We start from the raw sequence: 12,839 nt of genomic DNA, 5'->3' as shown, positions 1-12,839 counted from the left end.
GCATAAATAAAGGTTGCTGGCTTGTGCTCTGCTATTAATTCAGAAGTAGAGATATTGGCTTTTATTGTTTTTGTATGATTGAACATGAATCACTAAATGATTTGTACTAAAGTGGTAATCTGTACTTATAATTTATACAGCTCAATGTGGATTGATTCTTACTGAGTGTTATCTCTTGTCTCTTAGTTCTCAAGTCCTCTTTATTTTATCATGGTGAAAGACAGTATACGAAAAAGGCGTGGCACCATGATGTCTGATGGCATTCGGTGGCAAAAGCCCACGTTACAAACAAAGTGGCCATAATCCTTTTTATCTACATTCGTTCTACGTTCGATTCTACAAAAAGCAGAAAGGCATAATATTTACTATTTGTATTTGTGGGTCTATATAGTGGATCAAATAAAAAAAAAAAAAAACAAGTTTTCTTAACTGAAAGTAAGGAGCGACATTAAAACTTAATACGAACAGAAATTATCCCGTATATGAAAGGGGCTGTCCCTCCTGAAAGTCTTACTCTCTACGCTAAAGTTTGAATCTTTCTCATAGCTCTATTTCTTAAAAAAATAAAATTTTACCGTAAAGAGCAAGGCGTTGAAAAGGGGACATCCCCTTTCATATACGGAATAATTTCTGGTCGGTTTAAATTTTAATGTCGCTCCTTACTTTCAGTTAAAACTTGCCTTTTCTATTTAATATGGTTTATATCCATCTGTAGTTGGCTAAACTAGAATAGCCTACTCAAAATTAGCCCTGGTTAAGCACTACTTTTACTCAAAGTGTAGTTCGCTAATCTAAGTGTCCGCTTCACAAAATTAAATAAAAAAAATAAGTTTTTTTTCAACTGAAAGCAAGGAGCAACATTAAAACTTAAAGCGAAAAGGAATTATTAAGTATAGGAGGGGGGTCAACCCCCTCTCAATACCTCCTTCTTTGCGATAAAGATTTTTAAGAACTTTTAAAAGAGCTTATTATTCTAATTAAACAGCGTTTGTGATTCAGGAGTCATTCTTAAATAATTATAACAAAAAGTCAAACTTTAGCGTAAAGAGCGAGATATTGAGGGGGAGGGGTATTCCCCTCATATACATAATAATTTCAGTTCGTTTTAACTTTTAATGTTGCCCCTTACTTTCAGTTGAAAAAATTGTTATTTTTTATTTAATCACGGTTAAGTATATTTTCAAGATGAATATTCTCAGTACGCAGGGCTTTTAAAAACTTGGATTCCTCGAAATCACTCTGAAAAATAAGATCAGCTAAAATTAACAATATGTATTTCGCTTTTAAGTCTGTGCATTTTAAAACGTTAATCTTTGGAAAGATTATGAAGAAATACGTTTTCATTCTAGAAAATTCGGTCATAGTAATAGCACTACTTGTGCAATATAATACAAAGAATATAAAAAAAAAATCAATCATACATACTAAATTTTTATTGGAAAATTGAATAAACAAAACAAAAGAAAACGACACACGATAAATTTTGAGTCATTTGACTTTTTCCTAAAAGTTGCCTATTTTCACACTAAGGATCTTGATCACATCAAGGTTTAACCAAGGATCTTGAAGTATTTGTTTCACACTTGGTCTGTTATCTCTCCCAATCTGCAAACATCTATTGACTAGTCTGCGAGCCATTCGTGAAGCCTTCCTGTTTCGCAATCCCAACTCTATCACACCTTTAGCTTTAAGAGAACTTCTCCCGTTATCAAAGGGTTCTTTGCCAATCAAGAGTGATCCCAATATAATACCTAGAGACCAAGTAGTTACCGGTCCTGTCACATGTATCATATCAAACAATTCACAGAAATCAACTTCTGGAGGCCAGTAACCAGGAGTGCCACAGATCATTTCATCTGCCTTCTCCAAAGATTCAGCTAATCCAAAGTCAATAACCAATATATTTTCATTTTCGTCAACAAGGATACTGTCCCCTTTTAGATCCCTATGTGTAATGCCGGCCATTTCCAATCTCAAGACTATAGATGTTATTTGTTTAAAAATATTGATAACTTTATTTTCACTCAGCTGTTAATTTTTGTTGATAAATTCAGTCAATGTAATTGAGTTCTGATGATACTCTGTTGTAATCCAACATTCCTCTCCGACAATGTAATAATCTAGTAACTTCACACAACCATTAATATCTCTAACTTGGTTCAAAAAATATACTTCCTTTGGTAAAATTTTGCCAGAGTCCAATTGAATTTGGTTAGTTCGGTTTAAATTTATCTTTTTTACAGCTGCTCGTTTCCAATCACGGTTTCTTGTAGCTAAGAATACTTTCCCAGAAGCATCTTCTCCAAGCTTCGTAGTTGTTAGAGTATACTCGTTCAACAGCTTTTCTAAACCTGTCTCTAAAGCATTTTGCTGGAAACACTGCTTTTTCTTTATCTTGTCAACCACTGCCCTTAAGCAAGAACGATTAACTATACCACATAATGGTTTAGTGGCATTCTTCTTAAAGTCTGCATAACTAGGACCAGCTCGGTCAAAAGCCTCAAAACTGATACCAAACTGATCTTGCAAAAAAAAACCATTAATATTATGTTTTATTTCATTAATATATTGCACTCTGTATTCTGAAAAAATTCTTTGACGGGGAACATTTTTACAGCACATTTTTTCTTCATTGTCAAACTGTGTTTCTGAACCAGGAGCATTTTGTTGGAAATACACATAATCACTGCTACTAGTTCTATAACTTGCATCCTCAGGCAGAACCGATATTTTGTACATCGCATTTTGGTACTGTCGACCATACTCCAAGTCCCATGGATTTACAAATTTCTGTTGATGAAGTATCATACTTTTAAGAAATTACAATCTTAATGGTTACACAAATATTGAGACAAACTGTTCACGCAAAAATAAATTTCATTACTGAGGCTATTGTACTGTGAGCTTTCTTGTTTTATAGACCCATGATGTCACCAAATTTATTATTGAGATGACGTCATGGAAAGGTGTTTTACACATTATTTCTTTGGTATTAGGTGACGTCATTCTGTTTGCGCAGTTGATGCAAGTAATAAATGTGATTTTTTGAAATATGTCTCGAAAGGAATCCTTTCAGTGTGGTATTGTTTCTATTTTTATTTTATCTTAGTTTCTTCTTCGTCAACATTAGCATATAGTTGGAAAATTGCCTTCATTTCGCTAAATCTCCAATGACAAATACTGAGGTCCAGTCTATTCATCCAAATTAAAAAAGAGAGGACTATAATACCCTCTTTGCCAGGTTGTTACCTCAAAAGTCTCAAACAAAAAAACTTTGTAGAATGTTTAATGTCTGGATTTTACATAAAAACTAAGCCGATTTCGTCTTTCAAGAATTTCGGAAAATGCTACAATATAAAGTTGCAAGCTTTTGAAAGGTACGAAACATAAGCTATCTTAACGCAGAGCACCGTAGACCAACTTTATTTTGTCTTTGAATTCACTTTTGCCTGGACTATGCCCCCCCCCCGAAAAAAACCTACAAGGTACGCTTCATTTGTCATGTATAATTGAAAATTCAGCACCTATGCGAGCAGGCTAGCATTGGAAATTTTTTAAGTGGCACCAACACTGGAATGCGCTTTCCCAGCAAACTAGGGTGTCTTTCTTGGTTTTGGCTGCGGCTAAAGCCAGGTTGGCCTTTGGCTAGGCCAGTTTGAGATGAGCAAGTAATTGTTTTTTTCTGATAACACCTTAAAACTTAGCAAGGTGAGCTCAGTACATTGTTATTTGGAGAGGAAATCTAGTCTTTTAAGACTAGATAACACCTTAAAACTTAGCAAGGTGAGCTCAGTAAATTGTTATTTTGAGAGGAAATCTAGTCTTTTAGTCTTTTAATTTATCATGTGTCGTTTTCTTTTGTTTTGTTTATTCAATTTTTCAATAAAAATTTAGTATGTATGATGACTTTTTTGTTTATATTCTTTGGATTATATTGCACAAGTAGTGCTATTACTATGACCGAATTTTCTAGAATGAAAACGTATTTCTTCATAATCTTTCCAAAGATTAACGTTTTAAAATGCACAGACTTAAAAGCGAAATACATATTGTTAATTTTAGCTAATCTTAATTTTCAGAGTGATTTCGAGGAATCCAATTTTTTAAAAGCATTGCGTACTGAGAATATTCATCTTGAGAATATACTTAACCGTGATTAAATAAAAATAAATTTTTTTCTTTCAACTGAAAGTAAAGGGCGCATTAAAACTTAAAACAAACTGAAATTATTACGTATATGAGGGGAATACCCCTTCCCCTCAATACCTCACTTTTTACGCTAAATTTGACTTTCTGTTATAATTATTTAAGAATGACTCCTGAATCACAAACGCCGTTTAATTAGAATAATAAGCTCTTTTAAAAAATCTAAAAATTCTTTAGCGTAAAGAGGAAGGTATTGAGAGGGGGGAACCCCCTCATATACTTAATAATTTCTTTTCGTTTTAAGTTTTAATGTTGCTCCTTGCTTTCAGTTGGAAAAAATTGTGTTTTTAATTTAATTTCTGATTGTTTTTTAAATAATTCTGGGAAATCCGTCTCCCCCTGTATGGAAATTTCCCTTCCCCGCGAAAAATTCCTCCATAGAAAGATCCCACAAATCACCCCCCCTCTCCACCAGAAAACACTCCAGAAAATCGTCTGTATGCTTCCCAATAGCCAATACTATGTAAACAATGGGCAAAGTTCATAGCTTGCAGCCCTTTCCCCAGGGACTGTGGGTAGATAGGTCATCCTCAAAGACATAGTTATGAGATTTTTCGACTATCTCGAACAAAATTGCTATCTCAAACTTTGATCGGGCGACTTTGGGGAAAAATGAGTTTGGAAAGGGGGCTAGCTTCCTATCAATCTTTTTGGTCACATAAAATGGGCACTAGAACTTTGTATTTCCGATCAAATGAGCCATCCCCTGATCTTCTATGATACCTGATTAAATACGATCAACCCTGGAAAAAAGTCAAAAAACACGCATCCGTGATCTAATCTTCTTGCAAAAAAATACAAAATTCCGCAGTTTTGCACATAGGAGCTTGAAACCTCTACAGTAGGGTTTTCTGGTATGCTGGATCTGATGGTTTCATTTTCATTGAGATCACTTGACGTTTTTTGGGGTGGGGGGGGGGCTCCCCCCTTTTCAAAATTGGGCAAATTTTCTCGGGTTCATAACTTTTGATGAGCAACATTGAATTTGATGAATTTTACATATTTTGAATGAGCATCGAAATTCGATTCCTTTGAGGTTTCTCATGTTATCAAGACTCTGTTTCTTAGAGTTTTGGTTACTATTGAGTTGCATCGCTCATTACTTTTCGTTACCACGAGCTGTTTGGTAATTTCTGCTCGTTTTAAGCTTTATTGCTGATCCTTATTTTTAGTTGAAAAAAATAGTTTTGTATTTAATTTCTGATCGTTTTTTAAATAATGTTGGGAAATCCGGCTATATCAATTGTATAATTATTGGACTTTTCGACTATGCTGAACAAGATGGTTAACAAGATAGACTCTGTTTCTTACAGTTTCGGTTACTATTGAGCCGTATCTCTCCTTACTTACAGTTTGTAACCATGAACTGTTTGACAAAGTTATAGGAAATAACGTAGAAAATGAATGAAAAAGCTTGTCACACTTTGGAAGTTAAGTCAGATTTATTTTAGCAGAAAAAATTAGATACAGCAGTTAAATAATTAAGAAATACTAAGGCCCAAGTTAGAGATAGACAGGCAAACGAGGTTCTTTTTAATATGGTGGTTGTGAAGTTAGAGATAAATTACTGAAGATCATCAATATAGCTTTTGAAAAAGGGGACGTGCCAAGCACTTTTAGGAAAACTTTAATTCAGCCCGTCTATAAGAAAAATGATAAGATGAAAAGTTTTAACAGAAGAGCAGTGTGGTTTTAGAAAGGTGAGAGGATCAGTTTTTATTTTTAGATTAATAATTGAGAAGTGACTCAGTCATCCGAGCCCTTTAGTCCTTAGCTTTGTAGATTATGAGCAAGCGTTCGATTCCGCCGATAGCGGGGCAATACCGAAGGCCCTATCCTTGCATCGTATTAACTATAAAAAAACAAGTTTTTTTTTAACTGAAAGTAAGGAGCGACATTAAAACTTAAAACGAACAGAAACTAGTCCGTAAGTGAAAAAGCCTGTCCCCGCCTCAACACCGCGCTCTTTGCGATAAAGTTTGACTCGGTCAAACGATTTTCTTAAAAAAAATGAAAAACTTGAGCGTACCGCGCAAGGCGCTGAGGAGGGGACAACCCCTGTCGTAAACGGACTCATTTCTGTTCGTGTTAAGTTTCAATATCACTCCTTACTTTCAGTTATGAACGTTTTTTAAGTAATGCAGCTTTGATTTTGGCTCACCGTACATGAATATTTAAAAAAAATTCGCATATTAATTTTCCGTTTTTTGGCTAATTGGATTTCTCAAATTTTTTTTCTGACGTAAATTACAAATTAAATTACGTAGCGAATTTCTATATTCGTAAATTTTTATTACGTATATTAGGGAGTTCGCTCCCTAGTCAATACCTCGCTCTTTACGTTAAAGTTCGAATTTGGTCCGAATCACAAGCCCCTGAATCACAAAGGCCGGATAATTAGAATAGATAGCTCTTTTTAAAGTACTAAAAAAACTTTAGCGTAAAGAGCGAGGTATTGACTAGGAGGCAAGTCCTCTCATATACGCAATAATTTCTGTTCGTTTTTAGTTTTAATGTTGGTCCTTATTTTCAGTTAAAAAAAACTAGTTTTTTTATTTTATATTGGATCGTTTTTTAAAAGACACTGGGAGATTCGGCGCCCCCTATATAAGCAAGCCTCTTCCTCCAGGTAAATATATGACGTGAACAGATCCTCCCCCGTAACTCTTGCTCCGACCTCGACCCCCCACTAGAAAAAAATTCCTCCTTAAAAAACCTGTATCCTGTATACGTCCTCGACCACCAAACTATATGTCACCACTTTGCAATGCTTACAAACTGTAACCATTACCCTTGGAACTGTGAGAGATTAAGTCATCCTCAAAGACACCTTATTAAGATTTTTGACTATGCTGAACAAAATGGCTATCTCAAAATTTTGAGTGGGTGACTTCGGGAAAAAATTGCGCATGACAGGGTAAAAATTTGCCCTTCATTATCCTTGTCCCTTAAAAAGGACATTAGGACGTCTCATTTTCGTTTAGACAAGCTCTCTCGAGATATTCTTGCAATACTAGGTTGACGCGATTAACCCTGGGGAAAAAAACAGACAAACAAATAAACACGCATCCGTGATCTTTCTTCTGGCAAAAAATGCGAAATTCCGCATTTTTCCAGATAGGAGCTTGAAATTTCTATAGTAGGGTTCTCTGATACGTTCAATCTGATGATGTGATTTCCATTAGAGTTCTATGACTTTTAGGGGTTGTTTCTCCCTTTTTTTCGAAAAAAAGGTAAATTTTCTCAGATGCATAACTTCTGATGGGTAAGATTAACCTAGATGAAACTTATATATTTGAAACCAGCATAAAAATCTGATTCTTCTGATGTATCTATTGGTATCAAAATTCCGTTTTATAGAGTTTCGGTTGCTATTGAGCCGGGTCGCTCCTTACTTACAGTTCGTTACCACGAACTGTTTGATATAATTTTTTTCAGCCTTGTCAATATAAAGTATGGATATCTTAACTCTTGGGTTCTCTTTCACACATCTTACTATCCTTCAGCCTAATCAACCACTTCTCTTCAAAATGACTAAAAAAATGGTTGAAATACTTTCCTTCTTCCTTCATTCTATCTTCATGTAGGGCAAAACGGTGATTTGTACTTGCGTTACAGTAAAATAAAATTTCTTCAGCTTCTAAAACACTTCACTTGAAAAATTCATTTTCCTGTTCGAAACATAGGTGTGTAGAAGCTTTCTTTTTGCCAACTCGGAATTGCCAGAACTTTTTTGTCTTTTCGGATTTGTCTCCACCATTTTGGTCCGTTGGGAGAGCAGCATTCTAAATTTGCTCTCAAGCTCTCTCCACTTGGCCCTGGTTAAAGACAACAGAAGCAACAATACCTGGTGCCCTCATGCCCTTGAGGTATTAGTGACCCATCAGAAGTTATGCATCTGAGAAAATTTGCCTTATTTTCGAAAAAAAGGGAGAAACAAGCCCTAAAAGTCATAGAACTCTAATGAAAATCATGTCATCAGATTCAACGTATCAGAGAACCCTACTATAGAAATTTCAAGCTCCTATCTGCAAAAATGTGGAATTTCGCATTTTTTGCCAGAAGAAAGATCACGGATGCGTGTTTATTTGTTTGTCTGTTTTTTTTCCCAGGGGTGATCGTATCGATCCAGTAGTCCTAGAATATCGTATGAGAGCTTATTCGAACGAAAATTAAAAGTTCTAGTGCCCTTTTTAAGTGACAAAAAAATTGGAGGGTAACTTGGCCCCCTCCCACGCTAATTTTTTTCCCGAAGTCACCCACTCAAAGTTTTGAGATAGACATTTTGTTCAACATAGTCGAAAACCTAATTAATATGTCTTTGAAGATGACTTAATCCCCCATATTTCCCGGGGTAAGGGCTGCAAGTTACAAACTTTGCCCATTGTTTACATATAGCCTAGTATTGGTTATTGGGAAGTATACAGGTGTTTCCAGGAGGAATTTTTTTCTAGTGGGGGGTCGGGGTTGGAGTAGTGGTTACGGGGGAAGATATTTCCTTTGAGGAGGGAACATTTCCATGAAGGGGGCGTCAGATTTCCTGGCATTATTTAAAAAAAGATCAGAAATTAAATAAAAAAAACAAGTTTTTTTTTCAACTGAAAATAAGGAGCAACATTAAAACTAAAAACGAACAGAAATTATTGCGTATATGAGAGGGCTTGCCCCCTAGTCAATACCTCGCTCTTTACGCTAAAGTTTTTTAGTACTTTCAAAAGAGCTATCTATTCTAATTAACCGGCCTTTGTGATTCAGGGGCTTGTGATTCGGACCAAATTCGAACTTTAACGTAAAGAGCGAGGTATTGACTAGGGAGCGAACTCCCTAATATACATAATAAAAATTTACGAATATAGAAATTCGTTACGTAATTTAATTTGTAATTTACGTCAGAAAATTTTTTTGAGAAATCCAATTAGCCAAAAAACGGAAAATTAGTATGCGAATTTTTTTTAAATATTCATGTACGGTGAGACAAAATCAAAGCTGCATTAATTAAAAAACGTTCATAACTGAAAGTAAGGAGTGACATTGAAACTTAAAACGAACAGAAATTATTCCGTTTATGAAAGGGGTTGTCCCCTCCTCAGCGCCTCGCTCTTTACGCTAAAGTTTTTATTTGTTTTACATAAAATCGTGTGACAGAGTCAAACTTTAGCGTAAATAGCGAGGCGTTGAGGAGGGGATAGTCTCTTTCACATACGGAATAATTTCTGTTCGTTTTAAGTTTTAATGTCGCTCCTTACTTTCAGTTAAAAAAAACTTGTTTTTTTTTTGGTTAATACGATACAAGGATAGGACCTTCGGTATTGCCCTGCTATCGGCGGAATCGAACACTTGCTCATAATCTACAAAGCTAAGGACTAAAGGGTTCGGATGACTGAGTCACTTCTCAATTATTAATCTAAAAATAAAAACTGATCCTCTCACCTTTCTAAAACCACACTGCTCTTCTGTTAAAACTTTTCATCTTATCATCTTTCTTATAGACGGGCTGAATTAAAGTTTTCCTAAAATTGCTTGGCACTTCCCCTTTTTCAAAAGCTATATTGATGATCTTCAGTATTTTATTTCTAACTTCACAACCACTATATTAAAAAGAACCTCGTTTGCCTGTCTATCTCTAACTTGGGCCTTATTATTTCTTAATTATTTAACTACTGTCTCTAATTTTTCCTCACAAAATAAATCTTCATTCACTTCCAAAGTGCCACAAAATTATTCAATATTTTCTATATCATTTCCTGTAATTTTGTCAAACAGTTCGTGGTTACAAACTGTAAGTAAGGAGAGATACGGCTCAATAGTAACCGAAACTCTAAGAAACAGAGTCTTGATAACAGTAGATACATATAAAGAATCGAATTTTAATGGTTATTCAAAATATGTTACGAGCCTGAAAAAAAGTCCCCATTTTCTGAAAAAAAGGCGAAATACCTCCAAAACATCTAGTGATCTTAATGAAAATCATTTCATCGGATTCAGCATACCGGGGACCCGTGCTGCAGTGGTTTCAAGCTTATATGTACAAAAATGTGGAATTTTGCATTTTTTGGCCTGAAGATTGATCACGGCTGCGTGTTCATTTTTTTTTTCTTTTTTACCAGGGTTGTTAATATTAAAATAGTGATGGCAAAGTATCGGGAGAGAGCTCATTTGAGTGGAAATCAAAAATTCTAGTGGCCTTTTTGAGCTACCAAAAAAATTGGATGGCAGCTAGCCCCCCACCCGCGCTCATATTTTCCCCAAAGTAACCCGATCAAAATTTTTGAGATAACCCTTTCGTTCAGCATAGTCGAAAAATCTAATAATTATTCAATTTATATAGCCAGATTTCCCAGCATTATTTAAACCACAAATTACTATCATTATATAAATGGAACTCAAAACAAAACAAAATTATAATAAATAGCAGATTCAAACTCAAAATGGGCAAAATTTAACTTGAGTAGGGTTGATAACCCCCATGTCTTCTCAAGGCCGGGAAACAATTTGCGCTTTACTGAAATAAAAATGGGATTTAAACGTTTTCACTTTTTTTTACTTTCATAAATAGGAATTATCCAAACTTTAAGGAATAAATATCAGTATATGTCAATTAAACTAACAATCCATGGTCATTTTTTTTTTTTTTTTTTTTTTAGTAAAGTTAAAATTATATTCTGGTCTTGAGAAGGCATGGGGGCTACCAGCCCTACTCATATTTTTTTTCATTGCTCATATTTTTTTTTTGTTTTGAGTTTGATTCGTCTATTTATTTTAATTTCTGTTTTGTTTGCTTTTATTTATTTAATGGTAGTGATTTGTGGTAGTTTTACGCTTAAAAGATAATTTGCCTTTATTTTTGCTCATTTTGGCTTAATGGAGTTCTTTACTTTTTTTGAAAAACTCGCTCTATGGTAAAAGTTTTTTAAGTCAATTTCTGTTCTTTTTTATTGAAATAGTCTTTTTCATCAAGACCAATACTAATTATATTTCTTGAGTTTATTCTATAATAATCCATAGTTTGGTTGCAATTTGTTTGTTGGAGGAACTTTTTCAGTAGTTTTTTTTTACCCTGACACAAACGATATTTTCAATTTAAGTTTATAACTCCTGAAATTGCCTTGCAAAATAAAACTCAGTATCATTCTCAAAAGATTCAATCTATGCTCTTTGACACTTAGACTCTTTATTATTTAAATTGTATTGAATATTATTTGAAAGTTATTTATTATTTAAAATATTTATTTAAATTGTAAGAGCGGAAGTAGTAATAGTAGTAGCCGCAAAAGTTTCAGCTTAACACCCCCAGTCGTTCTCGGTATATTTCATAGGTATCATACTGTTAACCATAAACGGGAGAGTTATAATCTGCTTGAATTAAAATATGACATGGTTACAAATCGTAATGGACTTTTCTCACTTGACGATCATCTATACAACTTTTAATTACATTAAACATCCCCAGAAACCTTATTACCGATAAGCAGATTCTATAAAAATAATGGAACATAGTATTAGTAGTAGTCTAACATTAAAAGCATAAGAAGAAGATTTTAAGTCAATATTGGAAAATACTAGCACACTTACCGTTACTACAAATAGTAGAAAAAATGATTTGACGACACCGGTGGTTAGACAAAATTGAAGACCTATTGATATCAACTCATCACCATTATCACAACCTGCTAGTATACAAAACAGTGGCGGACATTACACTACGTGTTTGCGTTCAAAATGGTTGAAATTTTGAAACGTTTTTATGAAAATATTGGTGAAGAGGTAAGTCTAAATTCCCCCACCACACTTTCTCAAGTCAATGGACTTCAAAAAGAACTAGCGAGAGAGTATACACAAAATGAACCAAGTTACACTTTACATTGAAATCATAGGGTTCGTGCTAATCATTATCGAAAAACTAAGGCCTTTTCCCCCTGCATATAATGCAAGCAGATCCTTTAACTCTAGATGAGATTCAAAGGCATCACAATACACCATACAAATATATTCTACTTGCAATCTGTGTCTTTATTCGCTATGCATATGGCATTCCATTGCAGACAAAGAGAGGTGTTGACGCTGCTAAAGCTATAGAAAGTATTCTTTGCCAAGATTGTTACAGAAAAATTCAAACGGATCGAGGTATTAAATATTTTACTCCACATGTAGAGAAGGTATTATTGAATGCAATGCTCTGTCGTAATCATAGTCCTATAAATGCTGAATTGGTCGAAAGATTAACAAGAACTATTCGAATTTTGATTTCAAGACATTGTATACTGAAAAATACTGCTGCTTTTATTCAAGATTTAAGTAAAATCATACAAATTTATAATCAACCTTCCCTTGATTATCTGTCCAACGTTAGCCCTCAGAAAGTTCACCGAGGACGAAGAGATCATGATACACTTTAGACATTTCTTAAACCCCATTCCAGTGAAAAGGTTGGGAAGAAGAAGAAAAATATCAATGTTAGTGATACAGTTCAAATTAATTGAACTGCTATCGTTTTTGAAAAGAGGGGTTACTTATGGTCCACCGATCTTTTTAAAGGGCCAAAAATCCTAGACATTAAACCTGTAACATATCATCTATGAGACACAAAGATGAAGATATTTTCGGTGGTTTTTACGACTATGAACTTCAAATAG

At 34.4% G+C, this 12,839-nt stretch overlaps 1 protein-coding gene and 1 pseudogene across 1 annotated transcript in view; both read right to left on the bottom strand.

Annotated features, from left to right (window-relative positions):
* LOC148956907 (band 7 protein AGAP004871-like) overlaps positions 1 to 12,839 on the bottom strand; it is a 227,806-nt gene that overhangs the window by 57,377 nt on the left and 157,590 nt on the right. The gene's annotated exons all lie outside the window — the stretch shown is intronic.
* On the bottom strand, positions 1,504 to 2,808 carry LOC148956908 (serine/threonine-protein kinase pim-2-like; annotated as a pseudogene).

Source organism: Artemia sp. Qi Xiang Cuo, chromosome 1, assembly GCF_049724085.1.
Source record: "Artemia sp. Qi Xiang Cuo chromosome 1, ASM4972408v1, whole genome shotgun sequence".
Classification (NCBI taxonomy): Eukaryota; Metazoa; Arthropoda; class Branchiopoda; order Anostraca; family Artemiidae; genus Artemia; species Artemia sp. Qi Xiang Cuo.
The sequence above is the reverse complement of the archived record's forward strand: the minus strand, read 5'-3'. Positions and strand labels throughout refer to the sequence as shown.